Source organism: Nomascus leucogenys, chromosome 22a (assembly GCF_006542625.1).
Source record: "Nomascus leucogenys isolate Asia chromosome 22a, Asia_NLE_v1, whole genome shotgun sequence".
Classification (NCBI taxonomy): domain Eukaryota; kingdom Metazoa; phylum Chordata; class Mammalia; order Primates; family Hylobatidae; genus Nomascus; species Nomascus leucogenys.
In genome coordinates, this window is record NC_044402.1 from 71,521,539 (window position 1) to 71,541,355 (window position 19,817).

Consider the following 19,817-nt stretch of genomic DNA (forward strand, 5'->3'; position numbering starts at 1 on the left):
GGAGTGGTGGCTCATGCCTTTAATCCCAACACTTTGAGAGGCCAAGGTGGAAGGTTCACTTGAGGCCAAGAGTTCGAGACCAACCTGGGCAACATGGTGAGACCCGCCCCCCCCCCCCCCCACATCTCTAAAAAAATAAAAATAAAATTAGCTGGGCATGGTAGTGTGTGCTACAGTCCCAGCTACTGCAGGGACTGGGGCAGTAGGATTGGTTGCCCCCAGGAGTCTCTCTCAAGTCAGAATCAGAACTGGCCAGATATACCCACCCCTTTCTCCTGAGCCACACCCTGAATTCATTTTCTTCCTCAATGAAGGTCATCTTTAGGCATCTCACATCAGCCAGGAGAGGGCCTTGGGAGGAAGCAAAGGGAAACTGAGTTTTAAATCATCTTACTTCTGCCACTGAAAACTAAAATCCCTGGTCCCACTGCCTTCCTAAGAACTCCTCTTTTTGTCATTGACCTATATTAGCAGTCTTTCTACCAAGACATAAGAAAGGGTTTACCCAGCAAGGCCAATACACTTTCCTAAATGTGTCCTGTAAACTGTGATCAGTTTAAAAACTCTGATCCTTTGATGTAATAAATTGAGGAGATGCTGAATACTGGAATCTTCTCTGAAGATTCCCAGTGCATAATAGCATCTTCAAGGCTTTGAGAGGTCCAGGTTTAATTCAGCATTTCCCAATCTAATTTGACCACACAATCCTTTTTACCTCAGAATACATTTTGAAAATTTTTGCTCTAAATAGATGAACACACATTTATTATTATTATTATTTTGGAGAAAGAGTCTCACTCTGTTGCCTAGGCTAGAGTACAGTAGTGCAATCTTGTCTCACTGCAGCTTTGACCTCCCGGGCCTAGGTGATCCTCGTACCTCAGCCACTGGGGTAACTGAAACTACAGGTGCACACCACCATGTTGGCTAATTTTTTTGTATTTTTTGTCAGACGGGGTTTTGCCATGTTGCCCAAGCTGGTCTCGAACTCCTGGGCTCAAGTGATCCACAGGCCTCGGCCTCCTAAAGAGCTGGAATTACTGGCGTGAGCCACCGGGACTGACGATTATTATTTTCATAATACAAGTGGCAACCTTCCAAAGGGCATTTGGATTTAGAAGTTATTGGTAACAGAGCCAGGCACAGTGGCTCATGCCCGTAATCCCAGCACTCTGGGAGGCCGAGGCGGCTGGATCACGAGGTCAGGAGATCAAGATCATCCTGGCTAACACAGTGAAACCCCATCTCTACTAAAAATAAAAAAAAAATTAGCCGGGCATGGTGGCACGTGCCTGTAGTCCCAGCTACTCGGGAGGCTGAGGCAGGAGAATGGCTTGAACCTGGAAGGCAGAGGTTGCAGTGAGCCGAGATCACACCACTGGATTCCAGCCTGGGTGACAGAGCCAGACTCTGTCAAAAAAAAAAAAAAAAAAAGAAGAAGAAGAAGAAGTATTGGTAACAAAAGAAATCAGTCTGAACCACTGGACTTTAAGGTGTCATGGCCAAAAGGTTAGAGATAGTTTAAGAGTTGGGGCCATCTGTACATGCTTCAAATTCCAACATCTTGATGATTGTTCTAGTCATTCATAAGAAGGGTCTTGAACCTGTTCACAAGAGAGTATTATTCTGGAAAATGTTGTTACTTGATCATGTTTCCACGCTATTATTCTCAGATTTGGAATTAGCTGCCTAATAGATCAATATACTTTAACGTAAGTACATTTTAGTTTTTAGTTACAGAATCTATTAAACGAGTATGCTGTAAAACCTGCTAATTTTCCTTGGTTAACAATAAAGCTGGTGTAAATCACTACAAGAAATCTTGTTGAAATTAGCTCTTTAAAACCTTCTGCTCAGGTACAGACTTATATAGTATTGGTAACCACACATTTGGTAAAAGAAAGCAATCTGTGAGCTCAACCATATGCTGACATAAATCAAATACATGAGGCCAGCAGCCACACTTAGAAATATCAATACTGGGAGAGAATGAAAAGTCTACTTTAGGAGGAGAGAAAATCACTTCCCCCAGGACTTCATAAACCTCACCAAAGCTGTTGTTTCTTAGATGACATAAATATGTCTCCATAGTGACTGTTAATTTTGTTTGTTTGTTTTTTGTTTTCTTTTATCACTTAGTTTTTTTGTTTTTTTGTTTTTTTGGTTTTTTTTTTTGAGATGGAGTCTTGCTCTGTCGCCCAGGCTGGAGTGCAGTGGCACGAACTCGGCTCACTGCAACCTCCGCCTCCCAGGTTCACGCCATTCTCCTGCCTCAGCCTCTCCGAGTAGCTGGGACTACAGGCGGCCGCCACCACGCCCAGCTAATTTTTTTATTTTTTCTTTAGTAGAGACGGGGTCTCACTGTGTTAGCCAGGATGGCCTCGATCTCCTAACCTCATGATCCGCTGGCCTCGGCCTCCCAAAGTGCTGGGATTATAGGCGTGAGCCACAGCACCTGGCATTTTTGTTGTTGTTGTTGTTGTTCTTGAGACAGGGTTTCGCTCTTGTTGCCCAGGCTGGAATGCAGTGGCGCAATCAAGGCTCATTGCAACCTCCACCTCCTGAGTTCAAGCGATTCTCATGCCTCAGCCTCCCAGGTAGCTGGGATTACAGGCACCCGCCACCTCATGCCCAGCTAATTTTTGTATTTATAGTAAAGACAGGGTTTCACCATGTTGGCCAGGCTGATCTCAAACTCCTGACCTCAGGTGATCACCTGCCTTGGCCTCCCAAAGTGCTGGGATTACAGGTGTGAGCCACCGCGCCCGGCCGTTTTTGTTTTAATAATGGGATTGCCCTTGTGTTAGCATGTCTAGTTCAAAAAATTTTTCCCTCTTAGGCTAAAAGCAAATGGCTTACACACCAGTACACGGAGGGCATAGTTGGGGCTTGCCATTGAAGAAATGTATTTCTTTAATCCTCATTCACATTAATCTGTGAACACAACACTTAGGAAGTGTAGAAAAATGAGCCTCAGCAATCAGGGTTGCTACATATAATTGTGCCGTTTGTGGACTGCACAACCCAAACAACTATAAACAGTCTTCAATGGGGACTGTAATTCCATTTTCCATACCTTCAGAAATAAATTGACTGAAGAAGAGAGGAATGCAAAGAAATCTTATGAAATCCTGTGATGTTTTTTCTCATACATGAGCAAGGTTGATCATTTATTATGTATCTTTAACTTCCCCACCATTTCTTATGAAACAAAGTAAAGTTTTGGGGTTGAGAAAAAGTTCCGTGAAATAAAATTTGAATAAAAATTAAAAGTAAAAGCCACTGTGAGCCGGGCGCAGTGGCTCATGCCTGTAATCCCAGCACTTTGGGAGGCCGAGGCGGGCAGATCACGAGGTCAGGAGATCGAGACATCCTGGCTAACACGGTGAAACGCCATCTCTACTAAAAATGCAAAAAACTAGCCGGGCGTGGTGGCAGGTGCCTGTAGTCCCAGTTACTCGGGAAGCTGAGGCAGGAGAATGGCGTGAACCCAGGAGGCGGAGCTTGCAGTGAGCTGAGATCCTGCCACTGCACTCCAGCCTGGGCGACAGAGCGAGACTCCGTCTCAAAAAAAAAAAAAAAAAAAGTAAAAGGCATTGTAATTATTTTTCATTAAGAGAAAAATTCATTTGGTTACATTAGAAAAAAGAGGGAGGATTGAAATACAAGGTTCTTGGCAATCACTGCACGAATCATTACTCTGCTCATTCACTGCTCCTTTTCTAACACAGCCCTTTCCTCAATCAGTTCAAAATGCAGAATGTCTGTGGCTGGCAAGTTGAGGTCAGCAGCAAAATTTCTCTGATATGCATTTTCATATACTTGCTGTCAGTAAAGATTCAACTAGTGAAATCCTTCAAGCCCTCAACCTTAAAGATGTGAAACACTCTTCACAACTGAAAACACCCTTTTCCTAACAAGATGTCAGACACTAAGAAGAATACAGTACTTGTATAAAACATAATCTGGCCGGGCGCGGTGGCTCACGCCTGTAATCCCAGCACTTTGGGAGGCCAAGGCGGGCGGATCACGAGGTCAGGAGATCGAGACCATCCTGGCTAACACGGTGAAACCCCGTCTCTACTAAAAATACAAAAAATTAGCCGGGCATGGTGGTGGGCGCCTGTAGTCCCAGCTACTCGGGAGGCTGAGGCAGGAGAATGGCGTGACCCCGGGAGGCGGAGCTTGCCATGAGCCCAGATCGCGCCACTGCACTCCAGCCTGGGTGACAGAGAAAGACTCTGTCTCAAAAAAAATAAAAAAAACAAAAACATAATCCACCATGGATAAGCTCTATATTTGAATATATATTATTTTCTACTGGGAAATAATGAAATATGTCCTTGTCTTTTGTTCCTGAAATTAAGTGTATTGATCCTAAATAATCAACGCTGTTCATTTTGTAAAATATTGTCTTCTTACATCTCATTTTGGTGGAGCATGTGGGTAAACACCTAAAATGATTACATTTATAAGATTTTCTGTTGAGATCCCAATGAGCTAAAAGGCATTGTAGGCCAGAAGCAGTGGCTCACGCCTGTAATCCCAACACTTTGGGAGGTGGAGGCTGGCAGACCACCTGAGGTCAGGAGTTCGAGACCAGCCTGGCCAACATGGCAAAACCCCATCTTGCCATGTTCGTGTACGCCTGTAGTCCCAGCTACTTGGGAGGCTGAGGTGGGAGACTCACTTGAACCTGGAAGGTGGAGGCTGCAGTGGGCTGAGATTGCACCAGTGCACTCCAGCCTGGGTAACAGAGTGAGACTCTGTATCAAAAAAAAAAGAAAGAAAGAAAAAGGAAGGAAAGAAGGAAGGAAGGAAGGAAGGAAGTAAAGGAGGGACATTGTAGCTGGTTTTTTTTTTTTTTTTTGAGATGGAGTCTCACTCTGCCTACCAGGCTGGAGTGCAGTGGTATGATCTCGGCTCACTGCAACCTCTACCTCCTGGGTTCAAGTGATTCTCCTGCCTCAGCCTCCCGAGTAGCTGAGACTATAGGTGCCCACCACTATGCTCGGCATATTTTTGTATTTTTAATAGAGATGGAGTTTCACCATGTTGACCAGGCTGGTCTCAAACTCCTGACCTCAGGTGATCCGCCTGCCTCGGCCTCCCAAAGTGTTGGGATTACAGGCGTGAGCCACCACACCAGGCCTTGTAGCCAGAAGTGGTGTGACCTTTTCATTTTATTTAAGTGTAATGTGGATAATTGTCTCCTGGTAATTAGAAAACATCAAACCCATGGGGATTTTTTTAAAATGTTCTCAAAAAATTGACATGGTTACTTGGCTTGCCATATATCTATGCTTTTCCTTTGTCTGCTCTCGCAACCCTTTCCCAGCTACATGGACGGAGGTTACAGAGAAGTCAGTGCAGAAGGATGGTGAGCTTGGGCATCCCTTCAATGGGCTCTAAAAACTAAGCAGTTTGCAAGGGAAATACAAAAAATGGTATGGTATCTGAAGGCAGCAGTCTGGAGGTCAATGTCAGCCTGGTTCTATGAGAGACTTCACAGTGAGTTAGCAAAGAAAGTTGAAGACAGATTGGGAGAACTATTCCATCAAACTTAAGCATTAGTTAGAAAAGTAACTATGCCTATATGAATATAGCTCTAAAAACTTAGTAAGGTTATTTTATATTTTGCTTTGCTTAAACTTACTTTCATAGTCTTTTTCAAAGTAATGGGCATATAGCTAGAAGCTACATTTCACGTAAGTCATAATTTGGGCCTTTAGTTGGACCAGAAAAACGAAATGTTTCTTTCCTCCTGGAAGCAGGAGAACCCTAAGTGTGGAGAAAGTACAAAGAAAAAAAATATTCAGTAGCAAACTTTGAAATCTAAACTTTTGTAAAGTAATAATATTATTGCAACAGTGTTATGTTTTGTGTTATGGTCTAATGGTGGTGAAAAAAATAAGGAAAATAGATGATAAACTTCTAGGTTTTTAGAAAAGCACTCATACATTAAATCTTCTTATACTTGACTGATAATCTCTGAATATGAAAAGATTTCTTATTTAAAAATGAAAGAGAAAAAAGCATTTGAGGAAAAGGAAACTGGTTAAATAACATTTTCTTTTATATAGCTTTTTACAAAAAACCCCGAAAATACCCCCCAAAAGATAAAATACAGAACTATAGGCACAAATATAAAACATTCAATAGTATTCAATGTGATGTTTTGAAAGTCTTATCAAGGGACTACCTGCATCAGAATCACTTGGAGCATCAGGTCGGGCACAGTGGCTCACGTCTGCAATCCCAGCACTATGAGAGGCGGAGGTGGGCAGATCACCTGAGGTCAGGAGTTTGAGACCAGCCTGGCCAACATGGTGAAACACTGTATCTACTAAAAGTACAAAAATTAGCTGCGCATGGTGGTGCACGTTTGTAATCCCAGCTACTCAGGAGGCTGAGGCAAGAGAATGGCTTGAACCCGGGAGGCAGAAGTCGTAGGGAGCCAAGATCACACCACTGTACTCCAGCCGGGGTGACAGAGTGAGACTCTGTCTCAAAAACAAAAACAAAAACAAACAAAAAACAATAAAGAATCACTTGGAGGACTTGCTAAAATGCAGATGCTTGGGCTCTACTCCAAACTTCTAAAATTAAAATGTGGGGTAACTAAGGGTTCCAGAATCTGCATTTTTGGCTAGTACCCTTATATGACTCTCATAAGAACACTAAATTATGAAACAACTGCACCAGACAACGTCTCTTGTGGGTAGACATGATGTGTCCATTTTTGTAACCTCAGTACCTACCCTGGTTTCTGGCCTAGAGTAGATGGTCAATAAATGTTTACATGAACAACTTGCATAGGGGAGATGGTCTTTCTCCTCTTAATCATAGTTTAAATCCAAGTATTTACTAAGGAAAGTATTCATCTACATTCTGTAGTTACCAGAGGTAAGCAAGAACAGAGAAAAAAATGATAAAGGCAAAGAAATGTGGGCTGGCCAGCTGGAAATACATTATAAATGTATTTGACGTGCATATTTAATGTGTGATATAAATGTGTAAGCGCATTTAATATTCTATAAATGTGTCAGCTCAATTAATTAGAGCATGAAGCTTTTCTGCTTAGAGGCATCATTTAAGAAATAGCAATGGTTCAACATGGCCACTATATCTCAATTGGAAAAATAATGTAAAATATTTGCGTCTTATGGATGAGTAGAACAATTTTCAATAGAAATATTAGCCCATTCAAAACTGCAACAAAAAAAATCCAGGAATGAATGTGACAAAGTAGAGGATTGGAGTGGATTTGGACAGATATATAAAAGAGCCATTAAAACTATTCAATTAGCAGGTTGTAAGAGCAGCTGGGACTAGATAGAGTTGGTGGTTGGGTTGGCAGTGATGAGAGTGGGAAGTTAGACAAGCATCCAAAGACGTGTTAGAAAAGAGGCCTGATTGACTAAAGGATGGAGATGAGGAATAATTATAAACGGCCTTTAAACTCTGCATGGTGAGGAAAATCTGACTCTGATAAATTTATCCTCCAATCTAGAAAAGCAAATGTTTGCTTGTTTTAGTTCTTTACTGATGATTATTTAAGACCTTTCCTATCTATTTACCTGTTGATCAATTTTAAAGTAAGTTTTATTTCTCATATAAGTACTTTATTTAATAGATTCAAATGAACAAAGCATGACTTTGACATCACCAGAATCACATTTTTGGTAATATATAACATGAATTATTAAAAGTAAAATTCAAGTCCTGTCCATCCAATAAGTTTCTAATGAAAGAACCATGTACCCAAAATTTGTTTTTCAAAAAAGTGAAAGGATTGTTTTCCAAAGAGCCATCTGTAACTAAGTTGTTTGCGGCTTGGAAGTAATTTATTTTAAAAGTAGTATTATATTAGGAATGTGTATGTGTATCTGCCAGATCAGTTTTCTAGGCTAGCCCATAAAATCATGCCAAGGTCATTCTGAACTCAAAACTCCCCAAAAGTATCAGGTGCAGTGGCTCATACCTATAATCCCAGCCTTTGCAAGGCTAAGGTGAAAGGATTGCTTGAGCCCAGCAATTACAGACCAGCCTGGGAAACATATGGAGACCCTATCTCTACAAATAATTTAAAAATTAGCTGGGTATGGTGGCATGCACCTGTAATCCCAGCACTTTTAGAGAAGCTGAGGCAAGAGGATCACCTAAGCCTGGGAGATGGAGGCTGCGGTGAGCCATGATCACATCACTGCACTCTGTCCTGGGTGACAGAGTGAGAACTGGTTAAAAAAAAAAAAAAATCAGAAACAAACCACAAAGCACGGAGTCTGTCTGAGCCTCTGAGCCTTGAGTCCTAAAGCCCAGAATCAGACTGAAGTTCGAGGGATCCCTCAGCCAGTGGATCTTCCTGTAAGTGTGTGTTTGGGATGGGGCACAGTCAAAGTAGTAAATCCAGTGGTCCCTTTTGCTGGGGAAAAACTTTTCAATTATGGAGGAGGTTCATATTACAAATTCAAATAGAATCTGAAAATTTCAGAGCCTAATTTACTGAAAAGTTTCTGCAAGGTAGAAATCAAGGAATATGATGTTTGATGTTTTCATGTCTTTGTCATACGGAATACTGGTGAGCAAATAAACTCAGATTTTGTTAGTATTTTCAACAGAGCAAGTGTAAGGTAAAAAAACAAGCTATCCCACAATAGATCATTAGTAACTGCTGAGCAGAGCGCACACCTTTGACATGGCTTACAATAATGGCCAATGACTCAAGAATTCCCTTTTCTGGAAAACAGGGAACCACTAGCATAAATGTGAGAGACTGGAAGGTGAGGCCAAGCAAGAGTTTTTTCCCCTGATTAAATCATAACCCATACTATTAGAAAATAAAGCCCTGTTTACATATAAACATAAGCAAATTGTGTCTTTGGAAAACACGGTAGAAATAGAAATCGTGGGGTTTCCACTTTCCCCTCCCATCAAGATACTATTTGTCAGCACTCCACAGTTATATTACATTATTTAAAGTGTGCTTTGCTTGTTTTTGCTACCCCCCCATCCTGTGTTGTTAAATTTCAGTTGCGTGATATCATTACTTAAAGGAGTTTAAAATTTTGGTCTGTGCAACAACAATGGTTTGGAATTATTTTTATCATATAACTATCTGGAAGCCATGGTTCCTTTCTTTGAACTGTTAGAATGACTTGCACAGCCCACATTTTACAGTCTTGCCGAAATGTATTGGGATCCATTAAGGTAGGCCTAAGTTTAGGAATTTAAAATTCAGGCAAGCTAAATAAAATTGGATCAAAATCAAAATTGTTTGGAATCTGGGGATGGTGGTGCATGCCTGTAATCCCATTTGCTCATGAGGAGGAGGAGGGAGGATCAAGCCCAGGAGTTCAAGGCTACAATGTGCCACGATAGTACTTGTGAATAGCACTGCACTGGGCAATATAGTGAGACCCCATCTGTATTTTTACAAATTATTTAGGAGATTCATATCAGGTCCTTTTAAGTCTTAATTAACATCAGAAATATATTAGGATCAATCAGATTTTAGTTTGTATTATTTTTATTCATCTAAATCATTTTAAAATTGCTCCTGACAAGTCAAATTAGGCACTTGGCTCAAATCCCTTCTTCTTTTTTTTTTTCTGGGACAGAGTCTCTCTCTGCAGCCCAGGCTGGAGTGCAGTGGCGCAATCTCGGCTCACTGCAACCTCCGTCTCCCAGGTTCAAACCATTCTCCTGCCTCAGCCTCCCGAGTAGCTGGGACTTCAGGTGCATGCCAACATGCCCGGCTAATTTTTTTGTATTTTTAGTAGAGAGGGGGTTTCACCATGTTAGCCAGGATGGTCTCGATCTCCTGACCTCGTGATCCACCCACCTCGGCCTCCCAAAGTGCTGGGATTACAGGTGTGAGCCACTGCACCCGGCCTCAAATCCCATTTTTTATATTATCTGTCTTCCTTACCCTAAGTTCATCACAAAAGTTTTTACACTCACAGAATATGTTTGAGATTAATTTTAAATTCATTTTATCAATGCTTGTTAATTAATTATTATTGAAATGCTATCTCATTATTTACAGATTTACACTTAATATTTTGTCATCAATCATTATGAAGCATCTTTGAAATTACTGGCTAGAGAGCTGCCATTTAGTAAGAGCCACACTATCAACTTGAACCCTGCCCGACCTCACTTCAGAGCATTTTTGAGGACATGTATCCAGCCACTCAACTAGGAAATCCCATTCATGACACATTCGATAGGTGATCATCCAGCCTCAATTGGCAAGAAGCTCACTACTATTTAGGTTTTCATTTACTGGCTCTATAGACTGCTCTAACCATTGAGAATTTTCCTCATATTGTGCTGAAAGCTGCTTCTAAGGAACTGTTCCACCTGGTTCCCATCTAATGCTCTGGTACAACTCTGAAGAAATCTCAGTGATTCTTTCACTTAAAGTTTTCTGTTCTTTAAAGGGAGCTGTTCCATCACCCTGAAGTCGTATCTCTTCACGCACGGTCTCTGCAGGTCTTTACTACAGCTCGAGGTGACCAACTGGAGAGGGCAGTGAGAACCTCAGCTCTGTGGGTCTAGACACCACTATGACTATGAACTTAGCCTAAGACCACTTTATCAGCTATCATCTATCTATCTATCTATCATCAGTCATATCTATTACCTATCTATCTAGGCAATTTGCCTTGCACAGGGAAGAGGGGCTCATGTAGAAACTGGAGTTGGGGACTGTTACTGGATTTTGTTAATGTTTATTGAGTTCTTACTATGCCTAAAACACACAGTTGACAGATGAAATACAGGATGCCCAGTTAAATTTTAATTTCAGGCAAACAACAAATAATATTTGGCTATAAGAATTTCCTGGCTCAGGCCGGACGCGGTAGCTCACACCTCTAACCCCAGCACTTTGGGAGGCCGAGGAGGACGGATCACCTGAGGTCAGGAGTTTGAGACCAGCCTCAACATGGAGAAACTCCATCTCTACCAAATATACAAAATTAGCTGGGCGTGGTGGTGCATGCCTGTAATCCCAGCTACTTGGGAGGCTGAGGCGGAAGAATTGCTTGAACCTGGGAGGCAGAGGTTGCAGTGAGCCGAGATCGCGCCATTGCACTCCAGCCTGGGCAACAAGAGCAAAATTCCGAATCAAAAAAAAAAAAAAAGAATTTCGCAGCCAGGCACAGCAGTGGCTCATGCCTGTAATCCCGGCACTTTGGGAGGCTGACACGGGCAGATCACGAGGTCAGGAGTTCAAGACCAGCCTGCCCAATACAGCAAAACCCTGTCTCTACTAAAAATACAAAAATTAGCTGGGCATGGTGGCATGTGCCAGTAGTCCCAGCTACTTGGGAGGCTGAGGCAGGATAATGGCTTGAACCGGGGAGGCAGAAGTTGCAGTGAGCTGAGATTGCACCACTGCACTCCAGCCTGAATGACAGAGCAAGACTCCATCTCAAACAAAACAAAACAAAACAAAAAAACAGAACTTTATATTTATCTGTTAAATTGTTAGATCTGGACTACTTAACAATATTTTTAGTTATTTCAAATCTTAATTCTGGCACATATAAATATCATTCTCATAGTTTTATTGGACAAAATATTGATCTAATTTCCAAAGTCCTTCTTGAAAATTTCCATTTCTGTAGAAGAATGGTTTTTAGCATCTTTTAGGGTCAGATATGTTTTTGAAAATTTGATGTAAACAATGGATTCTCTCTCAGTGGTGGGGGAACATACACTATATTAATATATTGTTAAGTATTGTTAATTCTTCCAATTAATTTCTTTAAAATTAAAAAAATAAAGCTAGTTGTTTTTTCTACTGCAAATGTAATTTTAGGAGAAATAAGTACCCCAGCCCTCTTGGTGAGAGCATAATTTTTAAAAAATGTTTAATTGTGGTTTAAAAAAAACCCACAATATAAAATTTACCATCTTTTTTTTTTTTTTTTTGAGACGGAGTCTCGCTGTGTCGCCCAGGCTGGAGTGCAGTGGCGCAATCTCGGCTCACTGCAAGCTCCGCCTCTCGGGTTCACGCCATTCTCCTGCCTCAGCCTCTCCGAGTAGTTGGGACTACAGGTGCCCGCCACCACGCCCGGCTAATTTTTTTGTATTTTTAGTAGAGACGGGGTTTCACCGTGGTCTCAATCTCCTGACCTCGTGATCTGCCCGCCTCGGCCTCCCAAAGTGCTGGGATTACAACCGTGAGCCACTGCGCCTGGCCTAAAATTTACCATCTTAGCCATTTTTATGGTATACAGAATGTATACTTCAGTAGTGTTAAGTATATTCATATTTTGTGTAAATAGTCTTCAGAATTCATCTTGTAAAACTAAAACTCTATACTCATTAAACAACAACTCTCCATACCCTTTATCCCCAGCCCCTAGCAACCATCTACTTTTTGTCTGTATGAATTTGACTACTCTAGGCACTCTATATAAGTGGAATAACATTGTATTTGTCTTTTTGTAACTGGCTTATGTAATGTGTCATGTCCTTCAGATTCATCCACATTGTAGAATATGTCAAAATTTCCTTCCTTTTTAAGGCTGGATAATATTCCATTACATGTATAAACCACATTTTGTTTATCCATTCATTCATTGATGGGCACTTGGGTGGCTAACACATTTCGGCTACTGTAAATAATGCTGCTAGGAGCATGAGCATTGAGACTGTTAATTTATACAAAATACATTGGAGGAAATTTGACAGTGTTAATACAGTTACTACAGGTTGGTGATCAATGAGACATATAAGAATTATAAAAGAAAAGATGGGCCGTGTGCAGTGGCTCATGACTGTAATCTCAGCACTTTGGGAGGCTGTAGCTGGTGGATCACCTGAGGTCAGAATTTCAAGACCAGCCTGGCCAACATGGCAAAACCCTGTCTCTACTAAAAAAATACAAAAATTTGCCAGGTGTGGTGGTGCACGCCTGTAGTCCTACCTACTTGGGAGGCTGAGGCAGGAGAATCGCTTGAACCCGGGAGGCAGAGGTTGCGGTGAGCTGAGATCACGCCACTGTACTCCAGCCTGGGTAACAGAGCAAGACTCCATCTCACAAAAAAAAAAGAAAAGATGATAAACTTATGGATATGTGAAAGGTTAAACATTTAAGTAAGCATTTTGTATAGAAAACAAATTTAAAACTTGTGATTAGATCAGAATTTAAAGGGATTTACAGTTCGATTAGAATATTTCTCCATTACACATGGAGAAATTGACATGAACTCAAGATTTTCAAGAGAAATGCCTTTTCCAGCTCTGCCATTAAATTGGCACCTAGCAGTGCTATCGTCCTGGCTACACTGATACTAAAATGGAACCATCTAAGTTGGAACCCCAGTGTGTGCCCAGATTTGGTCTTAAATTCTAGTAACCATTAAAAGTAGCTAATGCCATATCCTATGATAGGGAGAAAAATAAAGACAGACTTAGAAGATCTTAATGTTTTCAGGAAGCAAAGATGTTTTTAAAATGTCAGAGTAATGTTGAAAGGACAAAAGAGCCAGCTTAAAGGCAGGCCTGGTCAACTTGTGTCATTTTGTGTCATTTGAGCATCCCAAAAAACAAAACAAAACAAAAGATAGTTATGGCTAATTGAAATTATTTACATATCTGAAAATCTGTGAGTCTGTAAGCCACTCCAAAAAGGAAAAATCTACATGTTTTATATAAAAAGGAAATTGTGGGCTGGGCATGGTGGTTCACGCCTGTAATCCCAACACTTTGGGAGGCTGAGGTGGGTAGATCAGTTGTGGTCAGGAGTTTGAGACCAGCCTGGCCAACATGGTGAAACCCCATTTCTACTAAAATACAAAAATTAGCTGGGCGTGGTGGCTGGTGCCTGTAATCCCAGCTACTTGGGAGGCTGAGGCAGGAGAATCACTTGAACCCGGGATTCGGAGGTTGCAGTCAGAGCGTGCCACTGCACCCCAGCCTGGGTGATAGAGTGAGACTCCATCTCAAAAAAAAAAAAAAAAAAAAAGATTTTAAGTAAATAAAAAACAAAAGGAAATTATGATGTTAAATAAGGGTGAATGCAATGGAATATGCTATATTCTTTAAATGTATTTTTAATAGGTAGGTGTGGTGGCTCATGCCTGTAATATCAGCACTTTGGGAGGCTGAGGTGAGAGGATTGCTTGAGCCCAGGAGTTAGAAGTTACGGTAGGCCATGATCATATGACTGCACACCAGCCTGGGAGACAGAGCAAGACCCTGTCTCTAAAAATAGGAGAATGTTGACATTCATAGGTGTTCCATCTATCATCTATTAAATATATGACAGTTAAATTATAGAAATTATAAGATACACACTTATTGATTCTAAGACAGCTTTTTTTTTTATTTTTTTTATTTTTCCCAACAGGGTCTTGCTCCGTTATCAGGACTGGAGTGCGGTGGCACAATCTGAGCTTACTGCAGCCTTGACTACCCAGGCTCAAGCGATCCTCTCACTTCAACCTTCTGAATAGCTGGGACTACAGGCACATGCCACTACACCCGGCTAATTTTTGTATTTTTTTGTACAAATGAGGTTTTGCCATGTTGCCCAGGCTGGTCTCCAACTCCTGGGCTCAAGCGATCCTCCCACCTTGGCCTCCCAAAGTGTTGGGATTACAGGCGTGAGCCATGGCACCAGGCCAAGACAGCTGTTTTTCATATTTTAACACCTCTGAAATTCAGGTGGTTCTACAGTAGATGGCCTTTTAATTGCTGTTGGGTGGAGAGCAGCATGTTCACATTTGGTAACAGCTGTCCATTCTCTTCACTTAAGCTGAGTAATCTGCTTTGTTGTTTGTTATTTTACAGACGAGTTAAACCACTGTTTGAAATGTCTAAAAATAAAGGTTTCCTCTATAACTTTGGGATTGAAATGAAATATTATATACACAGAAAGGCAATAAAACAGAGCAGCGGAATGTACATTTGCTATTAGTGAGGCAAATCTTCATCTTTAGAGGAATGTCAACATATCTCCCATATTTTTTTCCAATGCAACAACTAAGTGCTTTATGGGACTTAGAAAGAAAGCTACCTGCAGTAAATGAAACTATGTTATATTTTGTTACTGAGATACATGCAAAAAGATTCTTATCACATGTCAAGAAATACAACTGAAGATGGGAAAAACAGCCAAGTCCCTCATAGAAAGAAATTTCAGAGCAATGAGAGGCTATTTTAACTGATTCCTCAACTATGTAAGATTATCAGTAAGACATTGTGTCATAGTTTAATTAGTTTTTGTTCTTTCCTAGAGGCACATAAAATAATGAAGCAGCTGACAATCAATAGCATCTTACATTTAATAAAATACAGCATGCATTTGTCTCTATTTGATTAAGAAAGAAAAGAGAAAGTTGTGAAATGGCGAGATAGCCAAATTATAATGAAAAACGGTAAGAACCCTACCAACTTTAGGATGGATGAGAGAGGAGAGGTAGAAAGGTGATGTATTAGCCAAATGTTCTAAAGAGGGAGGCTGGGCAATACAATCTCTACCCCTTGTCTGCATGGAGTTGAAACCTTTAAGGGGCCTATCACTTCTAGGGCCTAGAAAGGCATATACGGGTTCCAATAGTGCTAGACCAGGTCAATATTTAATGGGGACATGATACTGGTTTATGTAATGCTGACCAAGCAAATAAAAAGAATGCATTATTTTAGGAAAAGAGACCAGCTTGCTAGAAACTAAAATCTATGTAAAAGTGTGGACTGGACATGAAAAGTCCCCTTGACATGAGGAAAACCTAACTATAAAAAGGGACCTATCTCACCAAAGAAGATCTACAGATGGCAAATAAGCATATGAAAAGACGTTCAACATCATATGTCATTAGGGAACTGCAAACTACAACAACAATGAGATACCACTACACACCTATTAGAATGGGCAAAATTCAAAACACTGACAACACCAAGTGCTGACAAGGATGAGGAGCAACAGGAATGTTCGTTCATTGCTGGTGGGAAGGAAAAACAGTACAACTACTTTGAAACGGTTTGGCAGTTTCTTATAAAATTAAACATACTCTTACCATACAGTCTAGCAATCATGCTCCTTGGTATTTATCCAAATGAATTGAAATCTATGTCTACAAAAAACCTGCACATGGATGTTTATAGAAACTTTATTCATAATTGCCCAAATTTGGAAGCAACCAAGATGTCCTTCAGTAGATGAATGGATAAATAGTGGGACATCCTACAAGGGAATATTCTTCAGAACTAAAAATAAAATGAGTTATCAAGCCATGAAAAGACATGGAGAAAACTAAAATACATATCACTAAGCGAAAGAAGGCAAATTGAAAAGGTTACACACCGTATGATTCCAACTATATGACATTCTGGAAAAGTCAAAACGAGGGAGACATTTAAAAGATCAGTAAGTGCATTAGTGGGAAGGAGGGATGATTAAGCAGATCATGGAGAATTTTTAGGGCAGTAAAACCACTCTGTATGATTCTATAACAGTGGATATATGTCACCATAAATTTGTTCAAACGCATAGAATGTACAACACCAAGCGTGAACCCGAATACAAACTATGGACTTTGGGTGATCATGATACATCCATGTTGGCTCATCCATTGTAACAAATGTACCACTGTGGTGTGGGATGTTGACAGTAGGGGAGGTTGGGCATGTTTGGGGATGGGGGGATTAGGAACTCTTTGTACTTTTTTTTTTTTTTTTTTTTTTTGAGACAGAGGAACTCTATGTACTTTCTGTTTGATTTTGCTGTGATCCTAAAACGGCTCTAACAATAAAATCTATTTTTAAAAGGGAGGGGGGTCCAGACTAGTCCATGATACAGGATTGAATCACTTTCTTTTTGTCACCCAGGCTGGAGTGCAGTGGCATGATCTCGGCTCACTGCAACCTCCACCTCCCAGATCCAAGTGATTCTCTTCTCGGACCTCAGCCTCCCAAGTAGCTGGGATTACAGGCGTCTGCCACCACAGCCAACTAATTTTTTTGTATTTTTAGTAGAGATGGAGTTTCACCATGCTGGTCAGGCTGGTCTCGAACTCCTGACTTCAAGTGATCTGCCTGCTTCAGCCTCCCAAAGTGCTGGGATTACAGGCGTGAGCCACTGCGCCTGGCCAGGTTTGAATCACTTTCAAAGATACAAGCCTATCTCAACTAAATTAACAACCCAGGCTCTCTAACCTAAATTAGTCTGATTTAGTCTTCTTTTTTCTTTTTCTTTTTTTACTTTTAGATTTAGTAAAATTAATGTAATCCTGGGAAAGTATAGAAATTAGTATTATTGCAACCTTAGGAATGTATAAGAATAGGCTTTTTATAAAATAAATTGAATTCATGGTGTTGCTATTTTTAAATTGTAAGTATAAGTTTTATTCTCACTGTTGTTTAAGGCATTTGAAGAATTCTAAATAATCCTTCAAATTAAATTTGTAATTAAATTTTAAATCATTGAAGGGATTTTAATTAATTATGTTTAGGATCAATGTTTAAATGCTCAAGGAAACTGATTTTCTGAGTTTTGTTTATTAGCTATACAAACTTAGAGCATTAATTACATTATAAGAATGGAGAGTTCTCCTCTCCGTGCTTAAAAACCCCTGAGACTTCAAGAATCCTCAAAATAGTACAGATCAAAAGCCCTAAAAATGCATGTACTCCCAGAACAACATAATCAACTTTAAGAAATTTATTTTAAGGCTACAATTAAAATGAGCAAAGGTGTAGCTCTAAGGATATTAATCCTAGTGCTGCTAAGTGTAACAAAAGTACAAACAACTTAAACATTCAAAAATGAGGCATTTGATATTGACAACTATCCCAAAGTTTACAACTCATCCTCTTGGGGAAGCTGTGAAAAATTAGTTACTGTTCCCTGCAGGTGGGACTGCAAAATGATGCAAGCCCAGTGCAAAGTATTTTAGCAGTGTCTATCAAAATAATAAATGCACTTTGACTCAACAATCCCACTCCTAGGAATTTATCTTAGCAATACATCTGTACTTGTAGGAAATGACATGTATGAGTTTATTCTTTGCCCCTCTGTTTGTAACAGAAGAAAAATTAGAGACAGCCTTGTATAGAAGACATTGGTTAAGTAAACCGTGGTTCAGCTACACAACTGTATATTTTCTGGCTATAGGAGAGAATGGGGAAGCTCTTTACATACCGATAATGGAGAAGCTTCAGAAATATGTTGCTTTTTAGAAAAAGTAAGCTGCAGCACAGTGTAAATAGTGTGTTCCCTTTGTGTAAGAAAGTAGGGGAAATAAGAGCATGTATTTGCATTTGCTTTTATTTGCATAAGGAAACATTGGAAGAATACACGAGAAACTAATAAAAGGAGTTACTTATATGGAACAGGGGCGGGAAGGAAGTATTTACCTTTCTATATTTTTTTGATTTTGAACCATTTGAATGTTTTTCTTATTCAAAAAATTAAGTTTAAGTTAGGACTGCTAAATAAATTATTAGGTGTCTATGTGATAGAATGCTAGATAGTGATGAAAATTTATATTGTAAGTGTTTAAATATACACAGAAATGTTCAAATATATATTGGGTAAGGAAAGCAGGTTATAAGAAAGTAATATATATTCCTATAACCTAAGAAATTATATTTATTTCTTTAGTATAGTTTACAAAATCTGACTCAGTAATGTGTCCTTTTGTAAATCTATTTGTTGAAGTCCTACTTCCCATATCTCATAATGTGACTGTATTTGAAGATATGATCTTTAAGGAGGTAATTATAATGAGTTACAGTGAGGTCATTAGGTGAGCCGTAATCCAATATGACTGGAGTCCTTATAAGAAGAGGAAATTTGGACACAGATATGTACAAAGTGAAGACCATATGAAGACAGAGAGAAAATGGTCATCTACAAGCCAGGAAGAGAGATCTTGAAAGAAACTAACCTTGCCTACACCTTGGTCTTGGACTTCTAGCCTCCAGAATTGCGAGAAAATAAACTTTTGTCATTTCAGCTACCCAATCCATGGAACTTTGTTATCGCAGCCCTAGCAAACTAATGACAATACTGATACACGTTCTCAAAATTTCTAGGAGCTTGTAGAAACAGGCAGTGTATGGGAATGCCTGTTTTTTACCTCCTACTAGCTAACTAGGTAAATCAAAATATGGTGTCGTGTCTTCATTTATGTTTATTTACATTTTCCTTATGTTAAAAAGTTGTATTACTGTTCTGAATTTGAATGTCATTATAGTATCATGATCAGCGAAGCAACTGATTATTTTTAGATGAATGGAGCTGAACTGGAATGTGGCAACCAAGGTGTGTATTATAGCGGCGCCTCTGAAAGAGAAATAAGGTTATAATGCCACTCACACCTTCACGGTCTTTTTTATTATTATTTTTTTTTATAGGAGACAAGGGTTTCCCTATGTTGCTTAGGCTAGAATGTGGCTATAGGAGAGAATGAACTCCTGGGCTCAAGCAATCCTCCTGAGTAGCTGGGACTACAGGCACATACCACCACACCCAGCCATGGTCAGTATCTTCCGTTTAAGTGTAATAGCCCTGGCTGGGGCTGCTCCCCACCAAGACCGCATCTAGGCAAGTATTTGCGAAAGAAAAGAATTTCGGTTTCAGACATAATCAGAAAAATCTCGGACTAGTATATCCAATTAATACATCCAATGGGCTAAGCACCACAGTAAACAAAAACAATGCCCTGTGCAAAAATAAAGTCAAACAAAAAACAAACAAACACCCAGTCTTAATGTTCACGGACACTTCGGACTCTGACTCTTTTGCATTGTATTGCAACATCCTTATATCTGAACCATCTAGAGACTAAACTAAA

General features: G+C 40.0%; 1 pseudogene; it reads left to right on the top strand.

Annotated features, from left to right (window-relative positions):
- Positions 1–8,711: 8,711 nt before the first annotated feature.
- Positions 8,712–19,817, top strand: part of LOC115832284 — a 78,049-nt pseudogene continuing 66,943 nt past the window's right edge.